Here is a 15,904-nt window from a genome sequence, read left to right as displayed (position 1 = left end):
TGCTGAAGAGAGAGAGAATTGAGCATAGGCACGCAAGGCAAGGGGAGAGGGAAGGAGGTAAGAGAAATCAAAGGAGGCAGGGAAACAAAGCTGGGGCTTGCCAACACCTGTTCCCGTGACCCCAGTCACCCTGGGTGGTGGGGCAGTGGGCCGTAGGTGAATGGGTGCTGGCCCAGTGGCGAGGAGGAGACCAGGTGGAGACCCAGGCATTTCAGGGTGAGAGGGGTGCCCTTGCTACTGGGGCTGCCCCTGCCTGGTCTGGTCCTTGAATTCTCCAATAGGTACCGTCACGCCCCTTGAGCATCTGTTCCCATGTATTAAAATTTAGCTTCTGTCCTTCCTCCCTGCCTAGATGATAAACCTCTTTTTTTTTTTTTTTTTTTTTTGGCCGTGCCACGTGGCTTGCGGGATCTTTAGTTCCCCGACCAGGGATTGAACCTGGACCCTCAGCAATGAGAGTGTGGAGTCCTAACCACTGGACCGCCAGGGAATTCCTGATGATAAACTTCTTGAAAGAGAAAGTGTGTCATGCCTCCAGTGTGTAGCACCAGGCCCTGGACACAGTCAGGGCTCAGCCCCCCACATGGCTGAGATTGGTGGTGGTGAGCCCTACAGTGGCCCTTCCTACCCAGCCATTTCAGATCTCCCTGTGCTGCCCAGTGGCCATGGGGTCTGGGATCCCAGGCACGCGAGAAGAGGAGGAATCACAAGGGAGCTTTCATGGCTTGGTCTACTATCTGCGTGAGGGAACTGCAGGGAGGGAAAGGGTTAATATCACAGAAGGACAGACCAGAGAGGGAAGCATAAACTTGGAGGCCTTCTGTCCTGGAGCTGAAGGCTGGAGTGATCTCCAGCCAGGAGATGGGACTGTCTTGGAGAGCTTGTCCAGAGCCCAGGCAATGCCCTAGGGCTGGCAGGGGGTGGACAGCAGAGTTGCTTCTCATGTCCGACTGCAGAGACAGCATCAGGCAGAGTAGAGTGACCTTGACAGGAGCTTTTCTGAGTCCCTGATAACGTTTGTTTGGTCTCCGAGGGAGAGGCTGGAAGGGGAACTCAGTGCCAACTCAAGCTTGCCTGAAACCCGGTGGGCCCCCCAACCCAGCTTCCTTCCCTCCCACCCTTTTCTCAAGGAAGATAATGGGCAAACCCTGAGAACAGAAGCTTCCACACAGCTAGGGAGGCAGGGACACCGGGGAACCACACTGAGAATGTCAAGGGGCACAAGTCTGGGCGAAGGACCCCTGAGGCCGCCCTTGACCTTCTGTCAGTTGCCGAGGGGCAGCTCTGTCCCGAGTGTCTGGAGGATGCCTGGGTTGTGTCCGCCTCACCACCTCAGGGACGAGGTCAGGGGCAGCAGAGTTTCAGAAGGACACTTAAGGACTCGGGGCATCTCCCTGATTTATTACAACCTTCAGATACTTCAGCCCCGACTCCTTTCTGCTCCTCTGCCTGGCAGGGCATCTCAGCAGTACACCCAGAGGAGGGAGGGAGGGAGGGAGGGAGGGATTAGGCTGTGCTCACATCTTGGGGAGACAGCCTCCTCCTTCTTGCTGATCAAATTCCCGCAGCCCCTACGCCTCAGCGGCGCCAGTAGACAAACCGCACTGCAGGCAGGTGGGGAAAACAAGAGCCTCTGGGCAGAGCCCCTAGCCTCCACCTGCACTGGGAAGGGAGGGCTCCACCCCAAGGGGCCCAGGAAGGAGTCCCAGCTGCCTGAACTCCTCCCCTCGGAGGGCCTGCAGCTGCCCGGCTCAAAGGCTCTGCACCGGCTGTGGGCGGGTAGGGGCAGGATGCTTGGCTTTTCCCGAGATGACATCTCATCTACCAGAATAACCAGGAGCACCAGGCTTTCAGCTTCCCCTGGCCTCCTAGCAGGGCCTCAGCCAAGTGTTGACTTAGAAACTTCTCTGGGTGATGGACTCATTTCTATGCTAGAGCTATATCAGGATCTCCAAGGCCAGAGTTCCAAGATTTATCGGGAAACTAAAGAGCCTGTCTTGAAACAATGCCCCCCTGCTCTGCATAGAACACAAAATCTCAGGGTGGAAAGGACCCTTAAATACCATTTTTGGGGGGGGCCTCACCATGCAGCTTGCAGGGATCTTAGTTCCCTAACCAGGGATCGAACCTGGGCCCTCGACAGTGAAAGCGCAGAGTCCTAACCACTGGACCACCAGGGAATCCCCATAAGCACCATTTTATACCCCTCAAAATCCTCTTCCTCAAGTCTTTTTTCTACTTAGCTCTAAGAGCTGCCATTTTGGACCCCAGGAACCCACTTCATTCTCTTTTAGTTCAGTTCTTTTAAAGTCATAGAATGGTAGGTTCACATCAAATACAGACACATTTTAAAAAATCACAGTACAAAGCCCAGTTGGTCTAAAACATCTTGGAAGATACAGAATTTGAGAAGGACCCTGTGGGCTGGGTTTGATTTGAAGAGATGGGAGGAGTAGGTGGCACAGGTAAGGGACCGGAAGTGGCAAGGAAACAAAGGCAAGTTGAGTCAAATCGAGGAGGGCCTTTCGTGAGTTTGCGTGTGACTTGGTAGGCAGTGGGGAGCCACTGGAGTCACAGGCAGAGGAGTGGTGTGGAACAGACCTTTGTTTTCGGAAGTTCATCTGTCAATGGAGTGTAGGATGGATTTCAGGTGGAGAGGCATCTTTCTAGGAATAACATTAGTTATTAGAACACCTTTCTAGCCTCCTCCCATCTCCTAGCTGATAGCACACGTTCCCAGAGATCCCATGCAGCCTGGAAATGTGGGGTAGCCAAGGCTTCAAGGAGAGGGAAGTTCCTAGTCCAAGATCAAAGGTTGATGTGTTGGGTCTAGGCCCTATTTATAACAGGAGACATAGGGAACACCTCCTAGCTTTGGACCTGGAAGGAATCATGGGGGGAGGGGGTGGGGGCCTTTTTTTGTTTTAATGGATGGAGACAAAGGCCTGGGTTGGAGAGGGACCTACTTGCTCAGAGTCCCACAGCTGGTTAGTGCAGAACCAGGATTGGTGCCCCACTTCAGACTCCTTGCACTCACCCACTGCTAATTGTGGACAAGGACTGGGGGCCAGTAGGATTCATCAGATCCTCAAACCTGGGGTGTCAGGCAGGTTTGCCCCAGGGGACGTATGAGAGCTTGTCAGTCGTGGGATGCTCTCAGTCATCTTTGTGGGTTTCTCCCTGCACTCCAGTGACAGCTGATACCCACGGCCTCCGTGTTCCTCTCTTGTCTTCCTTCTTGTTTCTCTGAGTGCTTCGGATGTTCTATTTCCTTCTGTTCCTCTGCCGGTTCCTTTGTTCTAAGTGTTCTGAGGAGCTCCAGGCTGACATGACAGTGAAGGTTTACGAGGCCAGTGGCTGTTGCTACCAGTTGGCACCTTTCAAAACCTTTCAAAAATGAAAAACAAGGTCTTTGCCTCTGTCTTATGTGTACTCAGTTTAAAGCAAACTCAAACAGAACGGGAGGATTGCAGGTGCCCCCAGCCACACTGACCACCAGCGTGTTGATACCACATCAGGAGAGATTCCCAGACAGGAGGCAGGTGTGCATCCCAGTGTCAGGAGAGGCAGCTCTCATCAAGCACGGGCCTCCTTCAGTCTCAGAAGAACAGGGTACCAGGAATCCCCTGCCCACAGCTCTGAACCTCTCAGAACACCATTCCCCACCTTCCTCTGGAAGTTTCCTCAACCAGGTACCTGCCTAAGAGCTTCCCTTTTGCCTGCTGAAAACCCAGCTAGCCAAGGGAGGGGCAAAGCTGTGGCAGTGTCCTGTGAAGTCTCCAGTGAGGTGATACCTGGAGACAGGCCCTTCCTCCAGGAAACACTCCAGCCCATGCCATGTGCCCTTAGGCTCCCAGAGCAGTTCATCTTCACCTGAATGCAACCTACAGTCCTAGTAGAGAGAGCAGGTGAGTCCTAAAGGTGAGGCATGGGTTTTTTCATGTTTGCCAATCCTGTGGGCAAGTTTGCGAGGGGACAGCAGAAAGAATGTGTATTTGGGAATCAGACAGACCAGTGTTCAGATCCCAGCTCTGCTACCTAATAGCTGTGTGGCACTGGGCAAGCCACTTATCCTCTCTGAGCCTCAGTTGTCTCATCTGTAAAATATATTTTGTCCCACATAGAATTTTTATGGAAAGTACAAGAGCCAGTATAAGTGAAAGCACATGAAACATACTAGGAGTTCAATTTATGTCAGTCTCATCCCCTTTCCATCAGCTCTAGTGGAAGGAAACCCAGCAGGAGGCTGAGTTGTCTATGCAGGAGGGTCATGAGCCCTCGGTCCAGGCACATGTCCAAGGGGTCAGGCAATGCCACCTGTGACAGCTTCCCTTACCTGCTTACTCTGGCAAAGGGGGCTAGTTGTAGCTAAAAACATATGGGAGGGAATCCCTGACACCTCTGTCACTCTGGGTCTCCATCCCCATTGTCAATTTGACTAAATTAAAATGGACTTAATGAAAATATGTAGAACAGATGAGCAAGACATCACTGAACGCCCTGATGTCAAGACTCAGCACTGAAAGTGGATCTCTGGCTCATATTGGCTTTCGCTAAATGCATGTGCAGAGGAGGAGGGGGGAGAGGTGAGGGCTCAGGGATCCTGCCGGTCAGCGGGGTTTCCCTCTGCCTCAGGAAGACCCCGCAACACCATCCTGAGCACACGTGTGGGACAGAGTTTAGGCGGGGAGGATTTCTCCCCAGGGTGAACGGCTGGATAGGAGGGGTTTATCCTGCGTCCCTTTCTTCCTTCCTCCCGCCTCTTGCTTCAAAGCCGATGTCTTTCCCATCTGGATCATTGTCTGGATTAGGTAGCACATAAGGTCAGGAAAGGGGGAGAAAGAAAAATAAAATGAAACTTTTCTCTCTGTATTGTGTTCATGGGAGATGTACAGCTGCGAGATGGCCCAGGTCTGGCTGACACTCCTATAGGAGAAAGCAGAAGACTGAGGGATCGAATGCTACATTGGAAAATCAGAGGGACATCTATTCTGCCTAAATGGCATTTAAACAAGACGGGAGCAGGCAACCTGGGGGACCCAGGAGAAGCTGCTCCTGTTTGGGACACATATTCCCCTCCAGGATCACATACCGGAATCCTCCCAAGTGAAACAAGCAAGCTGGTGTTTAATGCTCCTTCCAGGAGAGCTCAATATTGCCTTTTTTCTCCTCTTCCTCTGTGGATATGTGTGTGTGTGTGTGTGTGTGTGTGTGTGTTTAGTGCAGAAAACAGAATTGAGGTGATTTCCTCTACCTGATCTGACATTAGATCCTATCTTCAGAGTCCAGCAATTTCTCCATTCTAGCATGTTGGGATCTGTTGGGGAGAAGGCATGTGGCTTTTAGGGACATCTGGGAGAGGGGGTGCCAGCTCAGCTGTGGGGCATCAGATGCTAGGACTCAGGGAGCTTGAAGAGACCTAAGTGAGCTGCCCAGAGCAAAGGAAGCGTGGGACTCGCCTCTGGGCCATTCCTCCACTCAGTGGCTCTCCCTGCCCCCAGCCACTGAGTGGAGGTGGTACCCTGGATTCCCCCACTCTGTCCTCCCCTCTTTCCTCCCTGGACTCAGGTGAAAAGGATGCCCACAGGAGGTCCTGTTCAGTCTTCCTCAAGGAGGTAGTGGCAGAAAGCGTGGGCTGACAGTAGACGCAAGAGATAAGAGGAGGCCAGCATGGACACGAGGGCCAGAGACTCACAGAAATGCCTCCAGAGAAGACAGAGGCATCAGATCTCATCCACACCTGGGGCTGGGGTGGGGGGAGGGGGCACGAGAAGGTGGCTCTAGCTACACCCCAGCCTCTAACTCTCTGTACTACCCTGACAAGAGGCTGGACATACTGTGTTTGTGACTATCTTCTCTCCTTGAATATGCTGAGTTCTTCCTGCCTGGCAGGCTCTGTGCTAGTCCCCAGGGATATCAGAGTGTCCTCGGGAGTTTACTGTCTATTGGTGATTTCTAAGCACTTTAAGAGCAATTCTGACTAACAATTGATAGGTGATTACTCATCTTTTTTTTTTTTTTTTTTAAATCTAATCTCTAAAGACCCAAAATGGAAGTGTCCCCATTTCTTTAGATAATGGAAAAAAAGAAATAGAGCCTAGGGACCTGCAAAGTTGAGGAAAATATATCAAGAGATTGAGCCTAGGATTAGACCCCAGTAGCATCTTGAGTTACCAAGTCCCGTATGTTAAAAAAACAAAAAACAAAACCTAGCTGCCATTTACTGACCTCTTAATTATATCCTCATTCCTTTACTAATTAAACTTCACTCAATAAGTCCAGAAACCCTATGAAGTAGGTACTACTGTCAGTCCCAATTTACAGATAAGGAACTGAAGCTTAGAGAGGCTGCGGCAGGGGCCCGAGACTAGGGCTGAAAGGAGATAAAGGGGGTTACAGACCTAACCCAGAGCACAAGGGTTGGTGAAGGAGGGGACAGAGTTAGGGTGATATCTGGAGGAGCTGGCAAAGCCTGCGTGGGAGCCGGTGTCCCCGGCTGGTGGTGAGGTCTGCCTTGGGCAGATCACTGCGTGCCTGACCCTGACACCACTGGAGATAAAGAACTAGTGTGCTGTTGACTGCAGCCACTTGTAGTTTGTAGTTGACTGCAGCCACTTTGCAGTTCAAAGCCAAGCACTGCCACTTGCCAGGTATAAAACCTGAGGCCTCGTTTTCTGCATCTGTCAGATGGGGATAATATTATTGCTCCTTCTCAGGGCACCTTGGGGTGCAGCTTGCGTCCAGTCTTGTGTATAGAGCGCTCCGTCCAGTACCCAAGGAAACAGCAGATGGGAGCTTAAGAGGAAGCTCTGTCCCCCTGCTTGACATCCCTGGACTCTGCTGTTCAGCTTGGGCATCCTCCTCTGGCCAGAGGAGATGAAAGGAGAGGGCAGCTGTCTCCCACCCCCAGCCAGCCTTTCCTGGGCAGCGGTGACCTCCTTCCTGAGCTGTGGGAGGCTGGCCATCAGCCTGTTCAGAGGAGGCTCCCAACGGCATCCCGGTCCTGATTGTTCAGCAAGGCAGAGGCTCAAGAATTCCCCAGCTGTGTGGGGGAGGGAGGGAGACAGCGGGAAGGAAGCCCTGCTCAGTGCTCTGTCATCACAGACAGCTTCACTCCCTCTTCTCTTTGGGAAGGACGTAAAGAGCTGAAGTGGAGGTGGAAGACCAAGCCCTGGAGGCTGGGAGAGGGGAGCTGAGCAAGAGAGTGCAGCCCCCCTCGCCCAGAGGACCCCACCGGGAGCAGCTGAGTGGTGGAGACCCTACCCTGCCTGGTGGTGGCTCAGCCACAGGTAGCCTGAGGGAGAGGAAGGCAGCCTGGACCGCATTCCCCCTCCCCCTTCTCCCTCCCATTCCACCTCTGGGCACTACTGAGGCCACACTGCCAGCCTCGTCCTAAAGGTGGCATCACTACTCCAGATAGGGAGGCTGAGTCAAGAACCAGGCAAGCTCAGGAACACTCGAGAGCCAGGAAAGAAAGGAGAGTACAAGGAGGGAGAGAAAGAGTAGGTGGGCGAGTTTATAGATTGAGCTTCTGGCCTTCCTCTGTTTCTCACTGAGTGTCTCAGTCAGCTTGGGCTGCTATAACTAAATACCATAGTCTGGGTGGCTTAAACAACAAACATTCATTTCTCACAGTTCTGGGGGCTGAGATAACGGGTAAACCCCAAGCACCTTGTTGGGGACTTGCTAACTCTTACCTGTGTGCAGAAGAACTGAGCAGGGCAGGGACTTGACACTAAGGGTGCAGTTAGTAAAGGAAGGAGAACATCAGGTTGGGAAAGTCAGTGAGCTCTCGAGGGCAGGATTTGCTGGGCCAATTAAAGGAGGGAGAATCCCTATGGAGAGAAACAACCCAAGAACCATAAGAAAACCACCTTGAATCAACCTTGAGAAAGGTCCCAGAGACCTGAATAGGATGGAATGTTAGTACGGCACTTTGCAGTTTGTAAAGCCATTTCACATCCACTGTGTCATTGATCCTCACTACACAGCTATGAGGTCACATGTAAGATCTTTATGCCCTTTTTAGAGATAAGAAAGGGGCTCAGAGAGTTAAGAGTCTTGGCCCAGTTCTGTCCATGAGGAAGTCAATGGTAAGATAGGTTTCAAACACAAGCCTTTTGATTTCCCCTCTTAAAGCAGAGGTTTGCTGACATTGTCAGATGCTGCTGTGGGTCTTGATGAGATAGGCCCTGGGAGCAGGAAAAGGTTATCAGGAAGACAAGTGATGTGAGTGTTGAAATCTGTGTTTAGAAGACCTTTGTGCAGAAGAAGGGTTAGTGGGAAGAGAGGTGCAGGCCCTCTTAAAGGTTATTGCCACATGCCAAGCAGAGATGATGCAGGCACTCAGGGAGGACAAAGCAGGGGGTGCAGAGGGAGGAACCCCAGATGGGCCAGGTACCCACCTGGTCAGGACCACAGCTCCATATGCATGGGACACATCCACATGAGAACACACCTCTGGGGCTTCTGAATCTCAACTTCCCATTTAAAAAAAATGTGAAACGTACATATCTTTTACCCTTTCTCATGATTAAAACCAAACCAAAACACAATAAACTCTTTCCACCTCATCCATTGCTCTACTGGACCCCTTTCTCCAGCTGAGGGCTGCGGGCTCCCAGCTTCTAACACAGTGACCTCGTTAACCTTCAGAGGACAGTCCCCTCCGGCCTCCCAGAGATGGCCCACTTTGGTCTGTGCTCACCCTTTTAGCTCGGTCCTTTCATCCAGTGACTCCCTTTAAATGACTGTGCTGTGACCTGTGCTCCCTCAGCATGAGGCTGAACTTGGCAGTGGGTGTACACCAATAATCCTTTCTTTCCACTCGAAGCATGTTTGGTCACTGATCTCACCAGAGCCTCCCAAAGTGTCTGTATTGGTGAGAGCAGTTACCACGCTGGCCGAGAGCAGATGACGGAGGGAGAGAATGACTCACTCAAGACCACATAAGACCACACTAGTCGATGGTCCAGAGGAGCAAGTTCAAGCCTCTGGTCCATTGTCATTACTACTCCACTGTTAAAAAACAAAACCAAACCAAAAAGCCCATGCAGGAGTTAGGGGGTAGCTATAGCTTGAGCAACTCTGAGATTCCCTATATTGGGTCAGTTTTACCTCTCATGAAAGCCCAACTGTACACTTGGAAGATTTCCATGGATTCTAGTCCAGAAGGAAGTGCAGCCTCTGGAGAGCTCTCTCCTTCCACTGTCTTCCCACCCCAGTGGAAAGGCCTGGAGCTGGGCAGACAGAACTTGGCAGCTACACAGGCCAGATGTTCTGGGGACAAGGCGGGCCAGCAGTCTGTCCTCGGGGGCCTGCGGTACAGCCAGGATGCTCCAGCCAAGCTAGCATCTCAGCCTGCTTGGAAAAGTCTTCTCAAGGAAACTGCTAAACCTGCATCCCCCTCTGGGCCTCCAGGTCCACCACCCCTTTCCTTATCTTTTTATTTTTTTGGCTGCACCGTCAAAAAATCCTTAGTTTCCCGACCAAGGATTGAACCCATGACCCCTGCAGTGGAAGCGTGGAGTCCTAACCGCTGGACCACCAGCCTTTTTCTCATCAGATACTTCCAAGACACACCTGAGCGTCCATGAAAGTTCTCCTCTGAGACCAGTGAAGCCACTGGAGAGGTCCTTGGGCTCAGACATCCTCTACCGAGCTTTTCTCTAGAGCCATCCCCACCCCACCCACTTCTGAAGCCCCAGAGGGTGGAAGGGAAGTGCCAGATTCTACTTAAAATTTCAAATGGGACTAGCACTTATTGAGCACCTATTATATGCAGATACTTTATTTTACATTTGCTATCATATCATCTTATCTTCAGAACAACCCCAGGGTATACATATCGGTGGTTTTCAGCTGGGATCCATTTTGCACCCCCAGGAAACATTCATCAACATCTAAGACATTTTTAATTGTCACAATTGCAGGGGAGGAAGGCAGAGAGTGGGTACAATTGACCTCTAGTATATAGAGGCCAGGGATGCTGCTAAACTTCCTGCAACACGTAGGACCACTGATTATAATAAAGAATTTCCTAGCCCAGGAAATTCAAATGCAATTTACAAACACAAAAGGAAAAGCTGGGGGTTCAAAGCAGTTGAGTAGCTTCCCCAAGGCCTTACAGCTAGTAGTCAATGGCCAGCGACAGTACAGTCAACATCAGTCTGACCTTAAAGCCTCTGCTGCTTTGCTTACAAGATGCTCCCGTTCAAGAGCAATGGCCCACCAGGTCCTGTCTGTCCTGGCAGAACAAACGTCATTGTTTCTCACAAGGCAGGCAAACACCAATCTGCACCGCCAGCTAGAAGCCCAGGGAGCAGCTGCTGGGGTGCAGACTTTTCCCACAGCTTGCTCTGGGGAGTTACAGAGGTATGAGCCCCTGCCTCTTGCCTCCAGAAATCGGGGCTCTCATCTGAGTAGTTATGATATGTGCACATGCAGAGGCCTTCTAAGTGCCGGTTGAGGGTACTGCCAAGAAGCCCATGGGCATCAGAAGGACTGTGAATCCTGGTGGGGATCAGGGAGTGTCTTTCATGGAAGGGCAGGGCTAGAGTAGGTCCTGGAAGGCCTGGTGGTGGGATTTCATTACTCAAGAGAGTACATCAGGGAGAAATGAGCCTGATTCTGGGGCTAGGTGGGTAAGGGGCTGAGGCTGTAGTTTGCTGGGCAGGTGATAGAACTAGGCCATGATGAAAGCACCACGTTCCACTGATTGTTTTTTCTTATATCATCTATTTCATGGACTTACTTTTGCTCTGCTGCCTCTAATGACTTTCTCCATAGTCCTAACAACCATCTTGTTAACTATTACCTTAAAAATGTTGAAAGACACTGTTTTCATTGAGTTGCGGAGATGGAACAACTGTTCTGCCATTACACTTGGCAGTGTTCTGCCAATTACTGCAGTCCCTAAGCAGTGATTGGAGAGAATATAAGCGAGTGTGAGCTGCGGATCATAGGGACAGACCTGGCTGGTTGGAGTAGAACTCAGTGCAGGGAGGAGGCAGCAAAAATGCCTGGAAGGCACTTGAGAGCCATCTTCTGAAGAGCCTTGAATGCGAGGCTAACAGCCAAGAAGGAGGGTGGAGATTGGGTCTCCAGAACCAGCTGGTTCTGGGAGGAACGGGAGGGAAAAGCCATCTGTCCAGAGTGATGTAGCTGACAGTGTTTTAGACTAGGAACACCCCTGACCCTTCCTCCGTGCCTGCTCTGCAGAGGCCACCAATTCTCCTGGTCCTTCTTGAAATCACATTAGTGCGGTGGACTCCCCAGCCATTAGAGGGGGAGGGTGATTCTGCATTCAGGCGGCGCTGCCCTCTTACTTCAAGTGTCCTCACTGCTAATGGGACATGGGGTCTGAACACATGTGCACACGCCTCCACGCATGTGCCGCTGGGGAGGAATTATCCCAATGAATGTCAATGAATGGTCGGGGACAATGAAGTACACAGCGAATGAGTGAGCTGCAAGGGGCCTTTCATGAGGCCTGAATGACAGTGGAACTCCCAAGGAAGGGTGCCAGCCTGAACAGTATCCGCATCCAGAAAATTAGAGAGGACTTTGACGCCTGACAAAACAAGGCTGCAGGAGGAGCTCAAGTCCCTCCAATTAGCACTATTACTGGGCAGATTAAGGCGGGAGGAAGGGCGCAGCCTGACTGTGGTATGCCCTAAGAGGGTCAAGGCCAATTCTTTTCTCTGATGAAACAGGGTGGGGGTGGGGTGGGGTGGGGTGGTGGGCCTAAGGGAATGAGTGCATCTTCACTACCGCCCTGATAGGAGGGTGGTCCAGGGCTCCTTCAGCGCCGCTCTTTCAGTAGCAATTCTACTTGTTGGGATAGAAGCTGAATCAGGAGAAGGAAGTTCAGTGCTGACGACAGCAATTTCTGAGGCAAAAAGCTAGGGATCTGCCATTTTAAATGCCAACCCACTAACATTTCTTCTTCCAACCTCTTTGGTTTCCCTTCCTCCTTCCTTTGAGAGTCGTTTGGCCGAGTTTGTGGAGACACAGAAAACAGCATTAGTCTTCAAGAAACCCAAAAACTAGTGTAGGATGTAGGTAAAGAACGAGGGACTTAGCAAGGGAAGGTGAAATCAGTGTGGGGCATCAGCTCTCTCCAGGCCCCCTGTTGTGAAATGACACACACACAAAGAAGCAAGGAAGACACAGGAAGGCTTCCCGGAGGAAGTGATATTTGAGTGGGACTTTAAAGGGTGGGTTATCACAGGCTGAAGGCTGGGGTCACAGGGACAAGTGGTAAAAGAGATTCTAGGTTAAGCCAACAGCCTGAGCAAGGCTCTGAGGGCAGGATGTGCTGAGTGGTATTTGGAGGAAATGGTGAGCAACCAGGGGAGGGTGAAAGGCGGAACAGAGCTGGAAAAGGGGGCTGGGACCAGGTCATGTGGAATCATGAGCACCCTGGGAGTGCAGGTCTCTGAGGAAGGAAATTAGGACAATTGTTGCCAAGGGCTGTAAAGGATCTCAGCCTCAAGCAATCAGGTCTGTGTTTTAGAAATGAAACTTCCAGCTGCTGCAATGGGGAAGATCCATTTGTGCTAGGAGAGACCTAAGTCAGGAAGTTCATCCATTCATTCACTGAACTTTTAAAAAACATGTTATTTTAAACTTTATTTATTGAGGTATAGTTGATTTACAATGTTGTGTTACTTTTAGGTGTACAGCAAAGTGATTCAGTTATGTCATATATATATATGTATATATGTGTGTGTGTATATATATTCTTTTTCGGATTCTTTTCCCTTATAGGTTATTACAAAATATTGAGAATAGTTCCCTGTGTTATAGTCCTTGTTGGGTATCTATTTTATATATACCTTCACTGAATATTTATTGAGCTCAACTGTGTGCCAGGCACTGTGCTAAATGATACAGTGGTGAGACATTCCAAGGGACTCACAGTCAGTGGGGCTATTTCTACCCTTCTTTGCTGAGGCACGGGCTGCTCCTGGTTGCATGGAGGGGCTCTCACACACAATCTCTTACTGCCCCCTTCCCTCCAGTCCCAGAATCCCCAAACCCTGCGCTAAGCCAGGATTGGCAATAGACACAGAGGGCCCAAATACATCCTGTCATTGGGAACCTTGCATGAGATTCTTGGCTCTGCAGTGGGTAGAAACAGAGAAGAAGGTAGGTGCTTTTAGGACAGTGTGGGTGATTGGTTTTGACATGTATACACTGATGTGTATAAAATTGATGACTAATAAGAGCCTACTGTATAAAAAAGTAAATAAAATAAAAATTAAAAAAAAACGAATAAAGCAAAACCACTCTATCCCAGGATTTCATTATTTATTTTAAATTATATTATTTTTTAATTAAATTTTTTTGTTTTAATTTTTTATTCGTTTAATTTTGCTGTCATTATCTATCTATGTATTCCTATTTAAAAAATTTTTTTTGTTGGTAATGGAGGAAAGAGTAGTAGCTACTAGCTTTACAGATGTCTCTTCCTATTAAAATGTGCCCCTGTCCCTGAAAGCTGCCTTCATTTCTGCAGGCTACGTGATTTCTCCTGACATGCTAAGATGCACTCAACCACACATCTCCTTTCTGCTAAGCCCTCAGTTCTTCTAGTTAATAACAGCTTACCCGGCATGTGACATCTACACAAAAGAAATCAGATCTCCATAACCAGCAGCTCTGATATAATCTCTGCATTCATCTCCACTGCTGTTTTTGCAGTGAACCCTCACCCTTCCTCACTATCACTGCATTTACATCACAGTGAAGCCCCACCCCCCCAGCCCAGCATCCCTGTCTGGTCCCTCCAGAGCAGACTGGACCAAATGGCACTTTCCATCTTCCTCCCTCTCCATCTTTTTCTTTCCATGCTCTTCCCCTACCCTGAGATTTCCCCTCAGCCTTTTGGACCCTTCCCCTCCCAGATCCTCTTAGACCTCCTCCACCTCTTTCAGGCCCTTCCCGCACTTGCTGCTTACCTGTCTCTCTGGCGTCTGTGGGAAGGATGGGGATGGGGGCCAACCCATATGCTCAATTCTTCCCTTTCTTTCTCCCCCCCAACTTAATGATTCACCTATCCCCTCCATACACATTCTTCTTTGCCCCCTGCCCCCCAATTCATGACACAGCCCGACAGACAGTTCCCTCCACGACCCCAAGATCACAGCCTGAGAGGTAATGGAGGCAGCCATGCTACCTTGGTTTCTGATCACATCACCCCAGGCAACCACTCAGAGGCCAAGGGGCAGGTCAGGGTATCACCAGGACTAATTCAATCTTCTCTTGTACTAATCGCAACTTCCAGACTCGATAAGACCACCAACTCATCCCAGTTTTTCTGGAACTTTCCCAGTTCTAGGGCTGAAGTCTCGCATCCTAGGAAAGTTCCTAGCACAACAGGACAGGTGGTTACTCTGTGAGTCCCAGATTCTTTTCACAAAATGGAGCTCAGAGTATAGATGACTTAGAAAAACCCAACACTGATAGGGGCACTGAATGCAACACACACACACTTAGCAGGTCAAATCATTAAGCTGTTCACTTAGTGCACGACGAAGGTCTAACACACAGGCCTACAAACTCCAACACGCCCCTAGCCCTGGTCCGGACACTCAGACGAGGGTGCCACTGAGGCACTAGTGCCACACAAAGGAGCCTCCTCTAGAGCGTGGCAGGGCTGGGATGGTCACAGCTGTGCTCCAGGTTGCCTAATGCATTCCAGGGAGCCCCCCCAGGGTGGGGCTTAGGGATGAAAAGTTTCATAAACACCGCTGTGAACTGTTTTGTGGTGTCGCAGCTCACAGAACCCATGCACCCTGAAATAGAATACGATTTTTAAACATATGTTTCTCCATTCATTCAGCAACGTTTATGGAATTGTGGACTGTGTACGATGCTAGGAGTTAGGAATACAGCACTGAAGAAAACACAGTCTTATAGTTTGTTGAGAAAGAGACATGATTGAAGAGGAGTTGCACTGTGGGGTGATTGAGGCCGTAATAAGAATAAGCAGAGGGTATGTTGAGGACATGTAGGAAGGCCTCAAACTGGAAGCCCTGTCTCAGCAAAGTCCTGGGGACTTAGGTGTAGGGAGCAGTGTGGGAAAACCTGGGAGAAGGTCAGTGGAAGATACTATACAGTATCAGAACTCAAGTCGGTCAGAGTGGGAGGAGGTGAGGGAAGGGAGGGCTGTGGTGCCATGTAATAAGAAGATACAAGATAAATAGTCCTAATCTCGAAGGCCTTCTCTGCCACATTAGGGAATTCTTTGGGCAATAGGGAATCCTTTGGGAAAGCTTGGAAAAGAGCAAAAAACAGGCCTATCAATATCCCAAGGGAGCTATAATAGAAACTTAGACTAAGACAGTGCAGTGGATTTGCAGGGAAATGCTGCTTTTGAGGAAAATCAGTAATAAGATGGGACTTAGTAACTGATCAGATATAAGAGTGAGAGAGAAGAAGGAATCAACGGTTCCTGGCTTGGTCAAATTTCTCAGAATCAAGATTTCTGGCTGGGTTGTGCCATTCTCCAAGCCTAGGAGCCCAGAAGGAGGGACGTGTTGGGGGAAGGTGGGTAATGGCAGGGAGGAGAGAATGGTGAATTCCATTTCGGACATGTTAGTTTCAGATGTGTCAGCCCATCCCAGTGAAGATGGCCAGCAGGCAGTTGGATATTCAAGTCAGGAGCTTGGGAGAAAGGTTTGGGCTGCAGACCTGGATCCAAAATTCATCACCATGTGGATGCAGCTGAAGCCATGGGAAAAGATGGGCCAACCAGGGGAAGAGAACAGGGTTCACAATGGACCCTTGAAGAACACCAACATTTCAGGGTGAAAGAAATAAAAGTGACAGTGAGAGAGGTCAAAGGTGATAGGAGGAAAGTCAAGAGATTGTAATATCATGTAAGCCAAGGAAAGAG

The 15,904-nt window shown here is 50.0% G+C and overlaps 1 protein-coding gene and 1 non-coding gene across 2 annotated transcripts in view; one reads left to right on the top strand and one right to left on the bottom strand.

Annotated features, from left to right (window-relative positions):
* LZTS1 (leucine zipper tumor suppressor 1) overlaps positions 1–15,904 on the top strand; it is a 46,561-nt gene that overhangs the window by 6,583 nt on the left and 24,074 nt on the right.
* TRNAE-UUC (transfer RNA glutamic acid (anticodon UUC)) lies at positions 2,108–2,180 on the bottom strand. The gene has a single exon. It is a non-coding gene; the product is annotated as a tRNA-Glu (tRNA).

Source organism: Lipotes vexillifer, unplaced genomic scaffold (assembly GCF_000442215.2).
Source record: "Lipotes vexillifer unplaced genomic scaffold, Lipotes_vexillifer_v1.1 scaffold913, whole genome shotgun sequence".
Taxonomy (NCBI): Eukaryota; Metazoa; Chordata; class Mammalia; order Artiodactyla; family Lipotidae; genus Lipotes; species Lipotes vexillifer.
Note: the sequence above shows the minus strand (reverse complement) of the source record. Positions and strands in the feature narration are given on the sequence as shown.